The sequence below is a fragment of the Pongo abelii genome, chromosome 19 (genome assembly GCF_028885655.2).
Source record: "Pongo abelii isolate AG06213 chromosome 19, NHGRI_mPonAbe1-v2.0_pri, whole genome shotgun sequence".
Taxonomy (NCBI): domain Eukaryota; kingdom Metazoa; phylum Chordata; class Mammalia; order Primates; family Hominidae; genus Pongo; species Pongo abelii.
The window spans coordinates 80,243,101-80,258,665 of record NC_072004.2 but is presented as its reverse complement, the minus strand read 5'-3'; the positions used below and the strand labels follow the sequence as shown (position 1 = coordinate 80,258,665).

General features: G+C 57.5%; 2 pseudogenes; both read left to right on the top strand.

Moving 5' to 3' along the window:
- The first annotated feature begins 527 nt into the window (after positions 1-527).
- On the top strand, positions 528-9,431 carry LOC112129701 (collagen, type I, alpha 1a-like; annotated as a pseudogene).
- The window catches only part of LOC100433039 (importin subunit alpha-1-like), a 30,607-nt pseudogene continuing 23,244 nt past the window's right edge, over positions 8,203-15,565 (top strand).

Genomic DNA, 15,565 nt, shown 5'->3' with positions numbered 1-15,565 from the left:
CCACTGCTACTGCCTTGGTTGTTGAAATGATCCCTCTTGTTCCCAGTTATTGCTCATTATCAGCAACCTCTCGATGGAAAAATTCATCCAGACCTTCCTGCCACCCATGTGGGAGTGGAAAACTGAATTGGGAACATTAGTTCTTTTTTTATCGGTGTCCACTGGCCAGGATTCAGCCCTGAATGGGCCTGGGGGTGAGTTTTTAAAATTATACAGTCTTGGCCGGGTGCGGTGGCTCACGCCTGTAATCCCAGCACTTTGGGAGGCCAAGGTGGGTGGATCACTTGAGGTCAGGAGTTTGAGACCAGCCTGGCCAACATGGTGAAACCCCGTCTCCACTAAAAACACAAAAGTAAGCCAGGTGTGGTGGTGGGCACCTGTTATCCCAGCTACTTGGGAGGCTGAGGCAGGAGAATTGCTTGAATCTGGGAGGCAGAGGTTGCAGTGAGCCTCACACCAGCCTGGGCAACAGAGCAAGGCTCTGTCTCAAAAATAAATAAATAAATAAGTAAATGCTTTTTAAAATATAGGTAAGAAATCTTTAATGAATCTCAAGCAGCATTTATAAAAAATGCAATAGGACAGAGAATATCAGTGTGCATTGTGTGACGTATGGGTAAGCACTGTTTCGAGAATCTCCTGTTATGGGATGGAGAGGCACGGTGTGCGTGCATGGGTTACACAGTATGTCACAGCTGTATTGTGGGTTCTGGTCAAAAGTGCTGGCCAGCGTGGCCACAGGTCAACCTCCGGCCCAGCCAGCACCAGCAGGCGTGCTGCTCTCTCCCCAGGTGTGCCGAGTGCAAGACCGTCTTCCACCAGAGCTGCCAGGCTGTGGTGAAGAAGGGCTGCCCCTGCTGTGCTCGCTGACACAAGTACCAGGAACAGAACGTTTTCGCCTGATGCCCCTCTGCTGACCCCGCTCTGAAGGCCAGGGGTGAGTGTGGCTCAGCCATCCCAGCTGGGTTTGCTATCATCCCAGGATACTCACCGTGTCACAGCTGTGTCCCCTTGTCAGGAAGACCCTCAGATGTGACCAGAGCACCGGCCTCCCAGAGAAAGCCCAGGAAGTCCCGTGATGTCCCCTGGCCCTCCCCCCACCCCTTTGCTACAGGAGGCGTGGCCACCACCAGATGCTCCCTGTCTCGGGGCAGACAGGGCCTTTTACTCACCAGGCCATAGCTCACCAGCATCCTGGCACCTCCATTAGGGCTGCCCAAACACTGTGGAAAGGGGACTTGGGGAACATTTTCAATTCCACATTCCTGATTAAAAGGTCTCGTTTTTTAAGGTGGGTTTTTCCCATTCATATTTCAACAGAAAGTATTTTTTTATTCTTGACCCTATGCGAGTCACCCATGAAATCCAGACATTTTCACCTCCAGCGGATGCACAGGAGCCACTCAGGCCTGGCCTAGAGGCAGCGGGTGGCTGGCGGGCAGGCCACTGCTGGGACAGGGCCTGTGGGCCCACCCAGTGCCTTTCCTGGCCCTCACTGCCAATGCCAAACTGCCCTTTGGCAGGGCAGGGCCAGTCCTGGTGACCCCACTTCCTGTCTCCTCTTTACTCCCCACCCCAGTGCGTCTCACCTGCTGAGCCCACCCCTTTCTCAGCGTCAGAGCCCCTAGCTCTTCTCTAGCCTGGGGCCTCGGCCCCATTAAGAGAAGGAGAAATGATTGGAAACCAGCACTGTCAGCACTTTGAGCCCTCCTCAGTTTAGGGAGAGTCGCCGTCTTGCCCACCCCCGATCCCCGTGTGCTCCTCACCCCCTACAGACAGGGGCACTGCTGCAGATGTTCCAGGCCCACCTTGGTGGGTGCCCGGGGTCACACTCTCTGCCTGACTGACCCCTGCCAGGGCACAGATAGGCAGGACCCCAGAGAAGGCAGGCAGCCGCGCCCTGCACTGTGGAGAAGTGACCTGGTCCTTCGCCCTAAGCTGTGCAGGGCGTGCGGGGGAGCTGCCCTGTGGATGCAGCTGCCGCCTCACAAAGCCATGAATTCCCACAGCATCAGTGAACTTGCCCAGCCAGGACACGGGAGACTGAAGAACTTCCCCGGAGCAGGACTGCCTTTGAAGGGGCCTTGGGGCTGGGGTGGGAGCCTGGAATTGTTTTTGAAGTAAAGTTCAGACCCTCCAGGCTTCAGGGAAATGTGGGTTTGCTGGTCTCTCTGTCGTCTTCCCCCACCTCTCCTGGACCTAGCAGGCCCTCAGTCCTAGCTGCCTTACCTGCGCTCAGCTTGGAGTCTGAGGCCTCAGGTGGAGAGCCGCATGTCACTGTCAGAGATGAGCCCACCCCCACCCCTCCCTGGGGGCAATCGGCTGCTGAGTCACCCACCCAGCTTTGGAGCTGGATGCCTGTGCAGCAGAACAGAGGCGATGGTGGCAGGCAGGTGGAGGCTGTGCACAGCTTCTCCCGGTCATGGCGCATACCTGTGTCCAGACGCGAATGCCTCCTAAGCCGGGAGCTGGGTTATGCACCGCCATGGCCCACGTTAACGCTCCACGACAAGCCTGGCCTGGTCAGAGCCCTCATTGCCCCGTCCCTGAGTGGGCAGGAGTCTGGCCTGGGGAGGGCTTGGGCCTGTGAGGATTCTTCCCGAAGGCGCCCTTGGAAACAGACTAATTCTCAGGGAAATCAGATTGCGGTAAAATGGGACGGAAACAGACAACATTCAGATCTGTGATTTCCTGCCCTTGAAGGCCCCTTTCAGATTACAAGTTGGCACCCTCTGCCCATCTAGGTGCCGCAGCTTCCCCCAAGGACAGTAGATGGTAGGCCCAGAGAATAGAAGAGAAACTGGGGGAGGGAGGCCCAGTGTAGGGCCATGGCATGTGACCTGGTTCTGCCCTGCCAGTGGGCTCAGCCCCTCTCCATCCTCAGCAAAGCGCCTCTGAGGGCACTTGTTTCCCCTTCTCCCCCATATTTTTTTTGTTTGTTTTTTTGAGACGGAGTCACTCTGTCGCCCAGGCTGGAGTGCAGTGGCGTGATCTCAACTCACTGCAACCTCCGCCTCCCAGGTTCAAGCAATTCTCTTGTCTCAGCCTCTGGAGTAGCTGAGACTTCCCCTTCTCTTCTGCCTGAAGGAGGACGGGTGGTTTGGAGATTCCAGTCCAACCCCCAAGAGCTCATCACATAATAAAAGTGTCATAATAGCTGATATAGGCAGGCACGGTGGCTCACGCCTGTAACAGCATTTTGGGAGGCTGAGGCAGTCCAATCATTTGAGGTCAGGAGTTCAAGACCAGCCTGGCCAACACAGAGAAACCCCATCTCTACAGAAATACAAAAATTAGCTGGGCATGATGATGGGTGCCTGTAATCACAGCTACTCAGGAAGCTGAGGCAGGAGAATCACTTAAACCCAGAGACAGAGGTTGCAGTGAGCCGAGATTGTGCCGCTGAACTCCAGACTGTGTCTGCAGTCCAGACTCTGTGTCCTGGGTGACAGAGCCAGACTCCATCTCAAAAAAAAAAAAAAAAAAAAAAACAAAAAAACAGCTGATATATGGTGTGCGCTGCGCATGTGGTAAGCACTGCTTAGTGGACCTCATTTAATCTTCCCAATAATCCAGTGAAGTGGGTGTTACTATTGATAGGAAAGAAAGCTGAGCTGCAGAGATAAGGCAGAACTCCCACGGCCTACCAGCCACCAAGCAGCAGAGTGGGGCATCATACCTGCCTGACCCCACGCAAAGACCATCACTACTGCCAACCGCTGCCTGGCTGTGCTGCAGGTGGAGAGACCTAAAAGTTAGGGAGGGAGAGAAGATTTCCTTCTGTCACTATTTTCTAAGCATGTCGGGCACCAAAGACCAATGCTGAGTTCCGCTGTGTGCCCACCCTGGAGGGTCCCAAGGTGCCACCAGGCCTCAGACACACTGAGATTCTCAGAGGAAGTGTGGACTCACGGGTGGGCGACGCCTAGCAGGGGCAAAGATACAGAGGTAAGGGAGTTCCAGAACGAGTGTGGCCAGATTCAGCTTCCCACCCAACCCTGGGCCCCCAGGAGGTGGAGTCAAGAGGGGCCATGGCCTGGGGTGTGGGCTTCTCTTCCTCCCAGAACACTGGCCTGAATCAGCCAGCTCTTGGCACACACAGCCAGGTCCACAGGCACAACTGTTCCTTGGGGCCGCTGAGGGCAGGGGGTCTGCTGGGGCTGTGGCTTGTGAGGTGTGGAGTGAGTGCAGGCTCAAATCAGGGCGAGGCAGCTTGTCCAGAGAGGCAGATAAATCCCAAAAGAAGACCCCCAAGGCAGAGGGCCCTGGGGCTGGACTCCTGGCCTCTAGGAGGTTGTTCTGAGCTTACCCTGTGGACGGATTGGAGGGTGGCCCTCTTTCCTCGAAAGGATCAAGAGGGAGTGGGGGATGGTGGGAGGGCAATCTGGCCAGGAGAAGCTGCGGGGGAGGCTCCCGCCATCCCCAGTCCCACCATCTCAGCCCCGCGGCCTCTTCCTCCCTGGAGACAGCCAGGGATCCCGGGTGTGGCCCAGGATCCCGGGAAATGCAGGGGAGGGGGTGGCATCTTCCGTCTTCAGGCGCGGGCCTGGCCCAGAGGCGACAGGAAGCCAGGACGCCGGGGATTGTCTCTCGCAACCGCAGCCCAGCCCCAGTCCGGGAGGAAGTTCTGCCGGGCGCTCTCCGCGGGTGCCTCCCTGGTTATACTGTTATACAGGAAACCTGGCAGCGCCGGAGCCGCGCGGTCGAGGAGGGAGCGCGGGACGCCGAGCCCACGCAAGCCTGCCGGGACAAGTGGAGACGAGGCCGGCGAGCGGACGCCCCGAGGTGCCTGGGCAGGCAGTGGGCCGCCGAGCGGGGGTTGAGGTGGGAGGTGGGGTGGGGGTGGGGAAAGGGGCAGGGTTGGGGATGGAAGGGTGCGGCAGGTGGCGGGTCCGCACCTGGGAGCTCCGCGCGCCTGCTCCCCTTGTCTCCGTGCTGGGGCGGGAGATGCGCGGGCCGCATCCCACGGGGAAGAGAAGGTAGGTGAAGGGCTGCCCTCCATCTGGAGGCGGGAGGGGAGCAGGCCCAGGCCCCTAGCGCCGACCCAGGCGTTGACGCCGCTGTAGCTTGCGTCGCCTGGGCGGTGGACGCAGGGGACCTCCTGGCGACGGGTGCGCTCTCGCGCTCCAGGGATCCTCTCGGCCCCCACCAATCCCTCCCCTCTCTGTGTTCCCGCAGGTCGGCGAAGGAGCTGTGGCCGGGTCCCCTTCTTATCCAGCCCGAGACATTGCGCTCCGGTGGGCGTCCCTGCGCTGGGAATCCCGCTCGGAGTTTTTCCAGGCCCGGCCGGGTTGCGCCGGGAAAGGCCCTGGTGGGGGAGGTGGGCCCGGAGCGGGCAGGTCTGCAATCCGGTTGGAAGGGCTCGCAGTGGGTGATTCAGGGTGCAAATGACCTCCCCGCGAACGGGAACGCCCGCACTAGACAACCAGTCCTAACCCGGCATTCCCAGAGCCGCGGGCGGGAGGGACGCAGGGACTCCGGGACAGCAAATCCCCGGGGGAGAAGGGAAGGGGGAAGGCGGGGCAGGGGAGGCCCACCCTCCTTGGGCTCCGCTAGCGACCAGCCAGCGCCCCTTCAGACGCAGCCTTCCTGGCTCCCGGCCCCGGCCTTCTGCTCCAGGCCTCGTCCCAATGCCCCCCAAGGTCCCCAGCAGAGGCATTCTGGCTCCTCCTCGCCCCTCCCAGACACAGCTGCTTTGGGTATGGGTGACAGCACTCCTGAGCGTCCCTGTCCCTATTCGCTGCCGTTGCCAGCTCCGATTCCGCTCAACCTCTCGGGCCCCCCGCTGGAAGCCCCGCCCAAGGCGATGGTGGGGGCCTAACCTGCCGGCTCCGCCCACCCGGCCCTTGGGCTCCCTGAGGCCCGCCCAGCCGACGTGAGTGCGCTGCGGGGTCCAGGGGGAAGGGGCGCCGGGGCAGTGTCCACCTTGGGGTTTACTGTCTCTGGGCAGCTCGATGACCGCGCCTCCGGGGCCCAGTGTGCTTAGTGACTCAGTGTATACCCTTTCCTCGTCGAGGAACGCTTGAGAAAGTGGCGAAGGAGCCCTACGGGAGTCCCAGTTGGACCCTGCTCCTTCGCTCCCTCAGCCTCGGCAAGCGGCGGTCTCCTGGCCCTTGGCCTGGGTCACCTTAGGAGGCAGGAGGAGATGTGGTCAGTGTGGGAGCTTGGAGGGGCCATGCACTTCCGGAGAAGACCACCGACTCATGGCTTTGGTGGAGGGGCGCCGGCAGATTTAGTTAGGCTCTCCCCCATCCCTGACACACCGAGCCGGGGCGGGACCGGGGATTGTGACCACTCCGGAGAGCTTTGGGGGTCCCTGCTCTGGGACTCCGCACGTACAGTCACTGTCTCGGAGTGCATTCTCCAGGGGCCACTCTCGTGGGGACACTGTAGGGGTCACAGGGCAGGTGGGCAGCCCTTCTCGGGGGGCGGCGTGAGAGCCGGAGAGCAGGCGGCGGGGGCGGGCCGGGCTCGGGCTCACGTCTGCGTTGAAGCCGCTGGGGAAGGAGAGGGAAACCGAGAGAACCGGTTTCCCCGCCTTGACAGCGGAGGCCCCCACACCAAGGCCCTTGGACTAAGCGGGACAGGGACAGCCTCCAGCTAGAGCTGTTCGCCGGGGCGCCTGCAGAGCCCGCATCCCAACCCTGACCCCGGGGCCGGGGCGCAGGCTCCTGGAGGGAGGCGGTGCTACGGGACCCTCTGCGGATTCTCTGCGGGCGGGAGGAGTCCAGGCGGGACAGGGCCCGGGGAGCAGCAGGAAATGGGCTGCTCTTCCCACTTGACTGACGGGAAAACTAAGGCTCGGTCAACTATCAAGCAAGCGTGGTGTCGACCTTAGAGCAGGTAATCACCCCTCGTTTTAAAGCCAAGGTTTCCCTCGCAGTCGATTTGGACCAAGACTACCCACAATCTTCCCCACCACAGGACTGAAGCGAGGCTCAAATCTTATAATCAACCCCACGGAATGAAAGGGTTGTCCTAATTCCAGCACTGAGTGTAAGAATGGAAGCCTTAGATGTGAGTGTAAGAATGGAAGCCTTAGATGTGATTTTATGCAAGTTCCCATTTTAGAAATGGGAAAACTGAGGCCCGAAGGCGAACGGCAAGTGCAGCATCGGGACTCGAACCCAAGTCTGTCCTCGAGTGCGGGGCTATTCCGGGCTCAGTGGTCTTGACTTCCGCGGCCCTCCTCCTTGTTGCCTGCAGGAAAACGCCGCGGCCGCGATGGCGGCGGACGTGGAGGGAGACGTGTACGTACTGGTGGAGCACCCCTTCGAGTACACCGGCAAGGACGGGCGCCGCGTGGCTATGCGGCCCAATGAGCGCTACCGGCCGCTGCGGCGCAGCACAGAGCACTGAGCACTGGTGGCACGTGCGGCGCAAGCCCGGCGGCCGCCCCTTCTACCTGCCCGCGCCGTACGTGCGCAAGCTGCCTGCGCTGGGCAACCCTGCCACTGACGCGCCGCCAGGTCCCCACCTTGGGACCCGCAGCCCCTGAGCCGTTCGCCTACGACTACCGGTTCATGAGCGCGGCGGCGGCGGCAGCGGGCCCCAACGGCCCCCGCGTGGAGCCCCGAGGCGGGGCCAGCTCCCTGTGCCGCCCTGCGCAGCGCCGCGCCGCGAGCCAGCGCAGCAGCCTGGCGCCCGGCCTGCCCGCCTGCCTGTACCTGCGGCCCACGGCGCCCGTGCGGCCCGCGCAGTCCCTGGACGACCTGACGCGCGCCGCCGTCTCGCCTCCCGCCGGCCACCTCGGAAGCAGCGGCAGCTTCAAGACCTGCAGCGTAGCGGGCTCCTGGGTGTGCCTGCTGCCCCTGGCGCGCAGCGACTCAGAGAACATCTAAGAGGCCATCCAGGAGGTGCGCGGCCCGCCGCGGTAGGAGATCGTGAAGCAGGTACGACCCCGGGCGCGGAGGCGGGGAGGCTCGCTGAGGACCGCGCGCCCACCTCTGTCGGAAGACTTCGGATGAGCTCCCTCTCCCCAACCGCAAAACAGTGCAGGCCCCCATCCCTCATCTGCAATTCCCAGGCTCCAAAGCTCCCTGGAAGCCCGAAGGGTTTTTCGTAATCAAATTGGTGGCAAAATTGCGCTTGAACTGATGTGAGGCTGTTGGTCTTTATTTATCGCACTTGTGTGAATATTCATGTTTTGCTGCAGAAATGCAAATGAGCTCGATGGCCGGCTGCTGCCCCAAGCCCTGCTGGGAGGTTATGTAACCTACAGCAGGTGAGTGCCACATATTATCTTTCCAAGTCCCAGCTGTTCTATATTCCGAAGTGCATCTGGGCACGGAACGGGGGATTGCGGGCCTGCCGCCAGCTCAAGGAGCCTGGGGTCAGATGAGAGGGTGGATGTGAAAGTCAGGCGTCTGCTTTCCTTTGAGGGTGCTTCCAGCATTTCAGTTCCCTTTTTTTTTTTTTTTTTTTTTTAAAGAACTCCTGATGGGTTTGTTTCAGAAAGACGTGTTAAGTGAGGTTGTTTTTTCCCCTCTTCAGAATCCAGTTGTGTTAATCTGGGAAATCGAAAATACAGCACGTTTTACAAACACTTTCGCATCCTCAGAACACTCTGGGCGACTCTGACATTGTAAACTTTAGGAACTTTTCAGGGAGGGGCAGCCCGAGGAGGAAAAAAGGATGCTTAGAACCGTTCTGCCATCTGCCACCGGCCGTGTGATGATCTAGAGGCAGTTCTCTTCCTCTCTCAGGGTCTCGGTTTGTTCTTTAGCACAAAGGGAGGGGATGGACAGATGACCTCTGAACCTTGGGAGCCTCTGATTTCTTTCGCTGTGCTTGATGTCATTACCATGAACATTGATGCCCACCATGTGCCAGGACTGAGTCCGGGATGCCCAGACGAAGGAGACACGCCTCCGTAGGCCCGCTGCTGGATGTTCCCTTGGCCCGACTCGTTACAATGCAGAGCTCAGGTTTCGAGACTAGGGAAAGGGGAACTGGACTCTGCTGGGTCACCTGCCAGCTGCTGACAGCCACTTAACTTACACGCGAGGACGCTCCCCCAGGCCCAGCGTCCTCTGGTATAAGCACAATACCTAAGGATTAGGGTTGTGAGCCTTAAACGAGGTAAGGCTTCGAAGCCCTTGGCAGCAGTAGAGGGTCCACCCAGACTGGGTCATCCTCGTTTGGCTTCCCTGGGTCTGTGCCGCCTTCACTCCGGCTCCTACAGCGGCAGCCCGCCGCCTTGTGGCCAGGGTGGAAAACGGCACCCGGCGGGCGGGGCTGGAGACCGCGGCTGGTTCCTGTTTCGCGCCCCTGCCAGCCGGCCAGGCAGCTTCTCTGGGATGGATGGCTGGATGCCAGCGCTCTTCCTCCGCAGCGCCCCTGCGTTTCCTGCGCAGGCGCCCGGTGGCGCACTTCCCGGCCTCTCCACATTCTCTGTCCTGGTGACGGTGGGAGGGTGCCTGCCCGTCTGAGCGGAGCCCCTGGAGGTGGGGGAATGGCCTTGCTCTTTGAACCTCGCATCTGGCCCAGGGTCTGGCTCAGACAGAGTGCACAGAGAGTGTGTGCTGAGGAGGGCGGAGGTGCGGTAGCCCCTTACCTATGAGCCAGGCCTCTGTAGGTCTGCCCAAGGGCCAACACCCCAGGCCCCAGGACCAAAGAGAAAGGAGACTGCCCAGGTCCTGACATCTCCTGAGAAGACAGATCACCCTGGCTGCCAGGGCGCCTGCCAGGTGGCCCCTCTGCCCATCCTTCCTCCAGCTCCCAGCAGGTTTCCAGTTGCAGTGGCGTATGGGGGAGGGGCACAGGTGATGAGGGCAGGGGACTTACCGGGGGCGGGGGGGAACTAGGACATTGGCCAGAGACAGGCAGCTCCCTGGCCCCACTTGTGGCCCTAATTCACTGTGTGAGCTCCACAAGTCACTTTGCATCTCGGGTCCTGTTTCCTCCCCTGTGCGATGGGTGCAATAATACCACGTTCCCTGCCACGGAGCTTTATTCAAGAGGCAGCTGTGGGTCTCCCTGGTGCTCCACCTCCAACAAAGTCCAGGGTAGGGAGTTGGTCCTGCCCCCCCAAGGGAACCCCACCCCTGCCCTTAGTTGTCCCAGGTGGCATTTCCCCACCATGATCCTCCAGGCCCATTCACTTGTTCATTAGGCATGAACTAGCTGAATACCTGCCAAGCCCTGGTGAGCCTTCGGATCTAGAGAGGACTGAGGCACAGCCACCCACCCTCTTGGATAGGAGGCCAAAAAGAGAAGACATGGGGCCGGGGCTCAGGAGTGGAGCGTAAGGTTGGGAGTGGGTGCCCACCCAGGCGGGGCCTCATGGGCCCTTGCCAGGAATGTGCACATTATCCTGCAGCTGCTGTGAGGCTTTTAGCAGAGACAGGAGTGGGATTGAGAAAAAAATCCCTGTGGCCAGGGCTTCAAGAATGGCCAAAGCTCTTGGTGATCTCATGGGCATGTTGTGGTAACAGAGGTTTGGGAGATGGATGGGCAGGGTCTGGGGGCTGAGGGAGGTGGGAGGGAAATCGGGTTGAGTTCTAGATTCCTAGCTGGCACTTGTGGGCAGACAGTGGTGCTGCTTACTGAGTGGGGGTGGGGAGCACTTGGGGAAGAGTGGGGTGGAGAAAGGTGGGGCCTGCCTGGATTTAGGTGCCAGACAAAGGGAAGAGAAGCATGAGAGTGGTGGCTCAGAGGACAAGAAGTGTCCAGAAGAAGGACGCACAGGAAGGGCATGTGAGAGAAAGGCCATATAACACTTATCCGAAGTGGCCACTAGAAGCTCAGCTGGTCAGGGGGTGCTGAAGGCAGAGGGCAGTGTGGTCAGGAGTGAAGTGAGGGTGCGAATTGAGCGTGTAGACAACAGGCAGAAGGAGAGACAGGGACACAGTGTGGCCAGAGGGGGTGTAGGTCATGGATGGAACCGTCCCCAGGTTCAGGTGTGTGGGCAGGAGATGGGGAGGCTGAAGATGGGGAGGAGGTCGTTGCTGAGAAGGGATCTCAGAAGAAAGTGGGTGCAGAACAGAGGGAGCAGGATGTGGGGATGGCATGGCACGGGGACACTGGGGAGTGTGTAGGGACTCCCGTCTGTCAGGCGGCAGCTCAGGGCTTAGGGCAGGCTACTGGGCAGGGCCAGGGACCCCTAGAACAGAGGAGCTCCTGCCATGGATGGTGTTTTACAGCCTTGTCACTCCCCATGCACTCTAATCGCACATATTGAGTACTTGGGGTGGGCTGGTCACCATGCTGGACACTGGGGACAAAGTGTGGTAAGACGCAGTCCCAAAGGGGCTAAGAATCCTGTGGGTTCTTGCTCAAAGGCTTGTACCCAGGGTTAAACTCCCAGCAGCTTGGAAGGCAGGCATAGGCACCTCCATTTGCCCTGAGTACAAACAGAGGTTCAGAGAGGTTTAGTGACAGGACAAAGGTCACACAGCCAGGAAGTGGCTGTGTCCAGGACAGTTCCAGGCCCCCTGACTCCAAGCCCCACCCTGGCCAGCAGGTTCAGTTTCAGCCAGGTGGCCTTTAGGGTTGGCCACCCTGTTCCCCTCGGCAAGAACAGTACAAGCCGAAGGCAAGCAAGCGCTCCTTCTTCTGAGCATCCTGTGTGCCCAGCCCTGTGGTGGGAGAGTTGATGATGTCCCAGGAAAGGGACGTCTCCTGTTCTCTTGCTGCCCAGGAGAGGGCAGAAGCAAACCCTTCTGAGGGGAGAGAGGGAGATGGGGAGGTAAGCAGGGAGGACTCCTCCTCTCCCGCAAAGAGGCCACTCCGGGAGCGCTGGGAAGCCAGGCCAAAGGCAGTGCAATAAAGGGGCCTCTGAGACTCTTCCCGTGGCTCTGGGATTTCAGGGTGTGGTCACCATCCACGCCCAGAGGTGGGAAGGCCCAGGCAGGTGGAGCTGGCCTGGAGCCCGCCCCTGCTGCTGGGGCATTGGCCGCTGGGAGGGAAGTTCCAGCCGGGCCGCTGCACCTTCTTATACAAGCAACCCTGGAGACGCCGCACCTGAGCAGGCAGCCCCGACTGGAAGGAGCCCGGGGCCCTCATTCCTCCTCCTCCACTGGGAACTGTGAGTGAGCCCTTGCCCCTGAGGGACTAGAGGGCGGCCACAGCAGTTTCTCCACTCTCTCCCCTCCCTTTCCCGAATCCTAAAACCCACCTGGGGGCCCCTCCTCTCTGGATCCAGGCCCAGCACCCACTTCCTAGGACAAACTCCAAGGGCAGCCCGAGGCCGCTGTGATTGAGAGAAAGAAACTGGCCTCGGGACAGACCCACCTGTCCCCACTCGGGGCCAGCCAGGGGGCCTTTGGCAAGGGGCGTTGGTAATAGCAGGAAGCTGAGGCCAAATTGAGGGGACTCCAGCTAGCCCCTTGCCTGTACTCCCTTCTCCAACAACCCTCACCCCCACCCCCCGGCTGGGGCAGCCACCTCAGCTGTCTCCCTCCCAGGGACTCACCTGCAGTCCCAGGCTGTCCCAGGAGCCCCTCTGCCTGCCTAGGACCTGACTTAGGAGAGAGCAGCTTCTTGGGTCCCCCTCCCACCCTCACCCCACATTGCTGTCCCCCTAGAGATCTCCCTGCACACCCCCCAACTCCCCTGCAGGCCACATGGTCTCTGGGGGTCTCCCTGGAGCCTGCGCCTGGTTCTCACCTCTTTAGTCCCTGGCTCCCTTCAGCCCCAGGGGCCTGAGATGGGCCCCACCTGCCCCCTCACTTCCTTCCCAGGCCTCAGTAGTTGAACTCACTCTAGACCTATTTTTTTATGTTTATTTTATTTTAATAGTTGTGGGGAGCAGGTGGTGTTTGCTCTTTAGTGGCGATTTCTGAGATTTTGGTGCAGCCATCACCCGAGTGGTGTGCACTGTACCCAACGTGTAGTCTTTTGTCCCTCACCCCCCTCCCACCCTTCCCCCACTCCCAAGTCCCCAAAGTCCATTATATCATTCTTAGGCCTTTGCCTCCTCATAGCTAAGCTCCCATAGACCTATTTTCTCTGCCTTCTTAGAGCTGACTATGTCCAGTACAGGGAAGGGTGGGCATCAGTACTTCTGAATGCCAGCCTGGATGGGTGGTCAGTGCCAGGTCCTGGGGAATGGGAAAGTCCATGATCATGACCAGGGCATAGCTGATGACCAGGGATGTGGTCGGGGCTCCATGCCTGAATGTTAGGGAGATTCGGAGCTGGATCTGTGCTGGGGAGTGAGAGGTCAGTGGCTGTTGGTTCATATTGAGGGGGAAACAGGGCTGCCAGGACTAGGGCTTTGGGGCACAGGGGCATAGGGGCACAGGTGCTTTTGCTAAAATTTGGGAAGCTCTGTTTCCAGATTGCAGAAGGATTCTGGTGTTGAGGGAACTTGCAGAGCTGTTGCAAGGTGAGCCCCGCAGAACCCTTCTGTCCAGCTGAGGCCCCTGTGGGTACCCACCCTGCCTCCTCTTCTCCTGGCTGGGGGTCCCCTGTGAGGCATGAAGGGAGTGGGGCAGGGGACCCTGTCTAGGCCTCCGTGTCTGTCTAGGGGCTGGGCCAGAGAGAGGAAGCAGAGGTAGCAGAAGGGCCTGCCTGCAGAATCCTCCCAGCCTCCCCCTTCCTTTCTCCTCCTTGGCCCAGTAAATGTGTAAATTACTTTCCCGCCCTATAAAAATAGCTTCACTCCATTACAAATATTTGAATAACAGGAGGAAATCTCAATCGAATGACTGTGAGCATGTTGGTTTCTTGCCATTTATTCTGCCTTCTTATGTGTATGTCTTGGGCAGTTCCCATAGAGACATTACAACGTAATGACGATTGTGCCTTCTGCTTTTTCACTTACCATATTCACCTAGTCAGTGAATGTCAGCTGCTGTACTGGGCACTAGGGAGCAATGAAAAATAAAGGGTGCTTCCTGCCCTCAGGTAGCTTACTGTCCAGGAGAAATTTAACAGCAGATCCAATTATGATATGGTATGGCATGGCAGTTATGATATGATATGACATGATGCATCTGCAAAGAGCTGTGGGGGCATGTTGGAGGAGCCATCCTCCCAGAATCTTGTTGGCAAGAGGGAAATCCAGGAATGCTTCCTGGAGGAGGAAGGTGTTGGCAAAGATGAATTCAAAAGGTTTCTACAGTTCCCTCTCATGAAACCCTCTGGACCTGGTGCCTTTTTCAGTAGCAGATTTTTTTTCTCATCAGTGGTAATTAGTTAAGTTTCTACTCACCTTCTAGTTAATTTTGGCCATTTTATATTTTACTAGGAAAGCATTCATTTTCTCCAGATGTGTAAAATCTCCACTTTTAAAATTTATTATGAATTTCTTTGTGACCAAGTAAATGATTTTTCTAAGTTTTTCATAGACATATAAGAAAAATGCATATTTTCTTACTTTTAATTTAATTTTATTTTTTTTGAGATGGAGTCTTACTCTGTCACCCAGGCTGGAGTGCAGTGGCACAGTCTTGGCTCACCGAAACCTCCACCTCCTGGGTTCAAGCGATTCTCCTGCCTCCGCCTCCCGAGTAGCTGGGATTACAGGTGTGCGCCACCACGCCCAGCTAATTTTTGTATTTTTAGTAGAGAGGGGATTTTGCCATGTTGGCCAGGCTGCTCTGGAACTCCTGACCTCAAGGGAGCCACCCGCCTCAGCCTTCCAAAGTGCTGGGATTAATGCATATTAATCCCTGGATGGAAAAATGCATATTTTCTATTTAAGGGATATAAGGTCCTAACTGCATCAAATCAAGTTTATTGATTATATTATTCAAACTTTCATTTCCTTTGTATCCTTTGCTTGGGGGCAGGGGTCTTTTACTCTAATTCTGATAGAGATGTGTTATGTTAAACCTTCCACTCAAATTTTCTCTATAAAGCTCTTCTGGTGCTTTTCCTAGTTTTTGCTTTTTATATTTAACTACGATGCTGTCGGGAACATTCGGATTTCGAGTGTTCTGTCATGTTGTTACAAATTGTGCTTTTCTATTATTTGGTGTCCCTCTTTATCCTATTATAGTGCTTAACCTTAAATTTTGCCCTTCTATTGTTAATATGACCACTCTTTATTTTACTTTATTTTTTTTTGCACTTGCTTAGCATTCTTTTATATTCTTCCATTATCATTTTTTGAAACTAGTAATTTCTTGTATATGTCACATCACTGTTTTGTTTTGTTTGAGACAGGGTCTCCCTCTGTTGCCCAGGCTGGAGTGCAGTGGTGTGATCATGGCTCCCTGCAGCCTCAACCTCCCTGGCTGAGGCAATTCTCCCGCCTCAGCACCCCGAGAACCTGGGACCACAGGCCCGTGTGCCACCATGCCCAGCTATTTTTTTTTTTTTTGGTATTTTTTTAGAGATGAGGATTCTTCATGTTGCCCGTCACCACTGTATTTTTGTTATTTTCATTTTTTTGTTTGTTTGTTTTTTGAGACGGAGTCTTGCTCTGTCACTCAGGCTGGTGTGCAGTGGTGCGATCTCGGCTCACTGCAACCTCCGCCTCCCAGGTTCAAGTGATTCTCCTGCCTCAACCTCCTGATTAACTGGGATTACAGGCACACGCCACCATGCCCAACTAATTTTTGTATTTTTAGTAGAGACAGGGTTTCACCACATTGGTCAGGCTGGTCTCAAACTC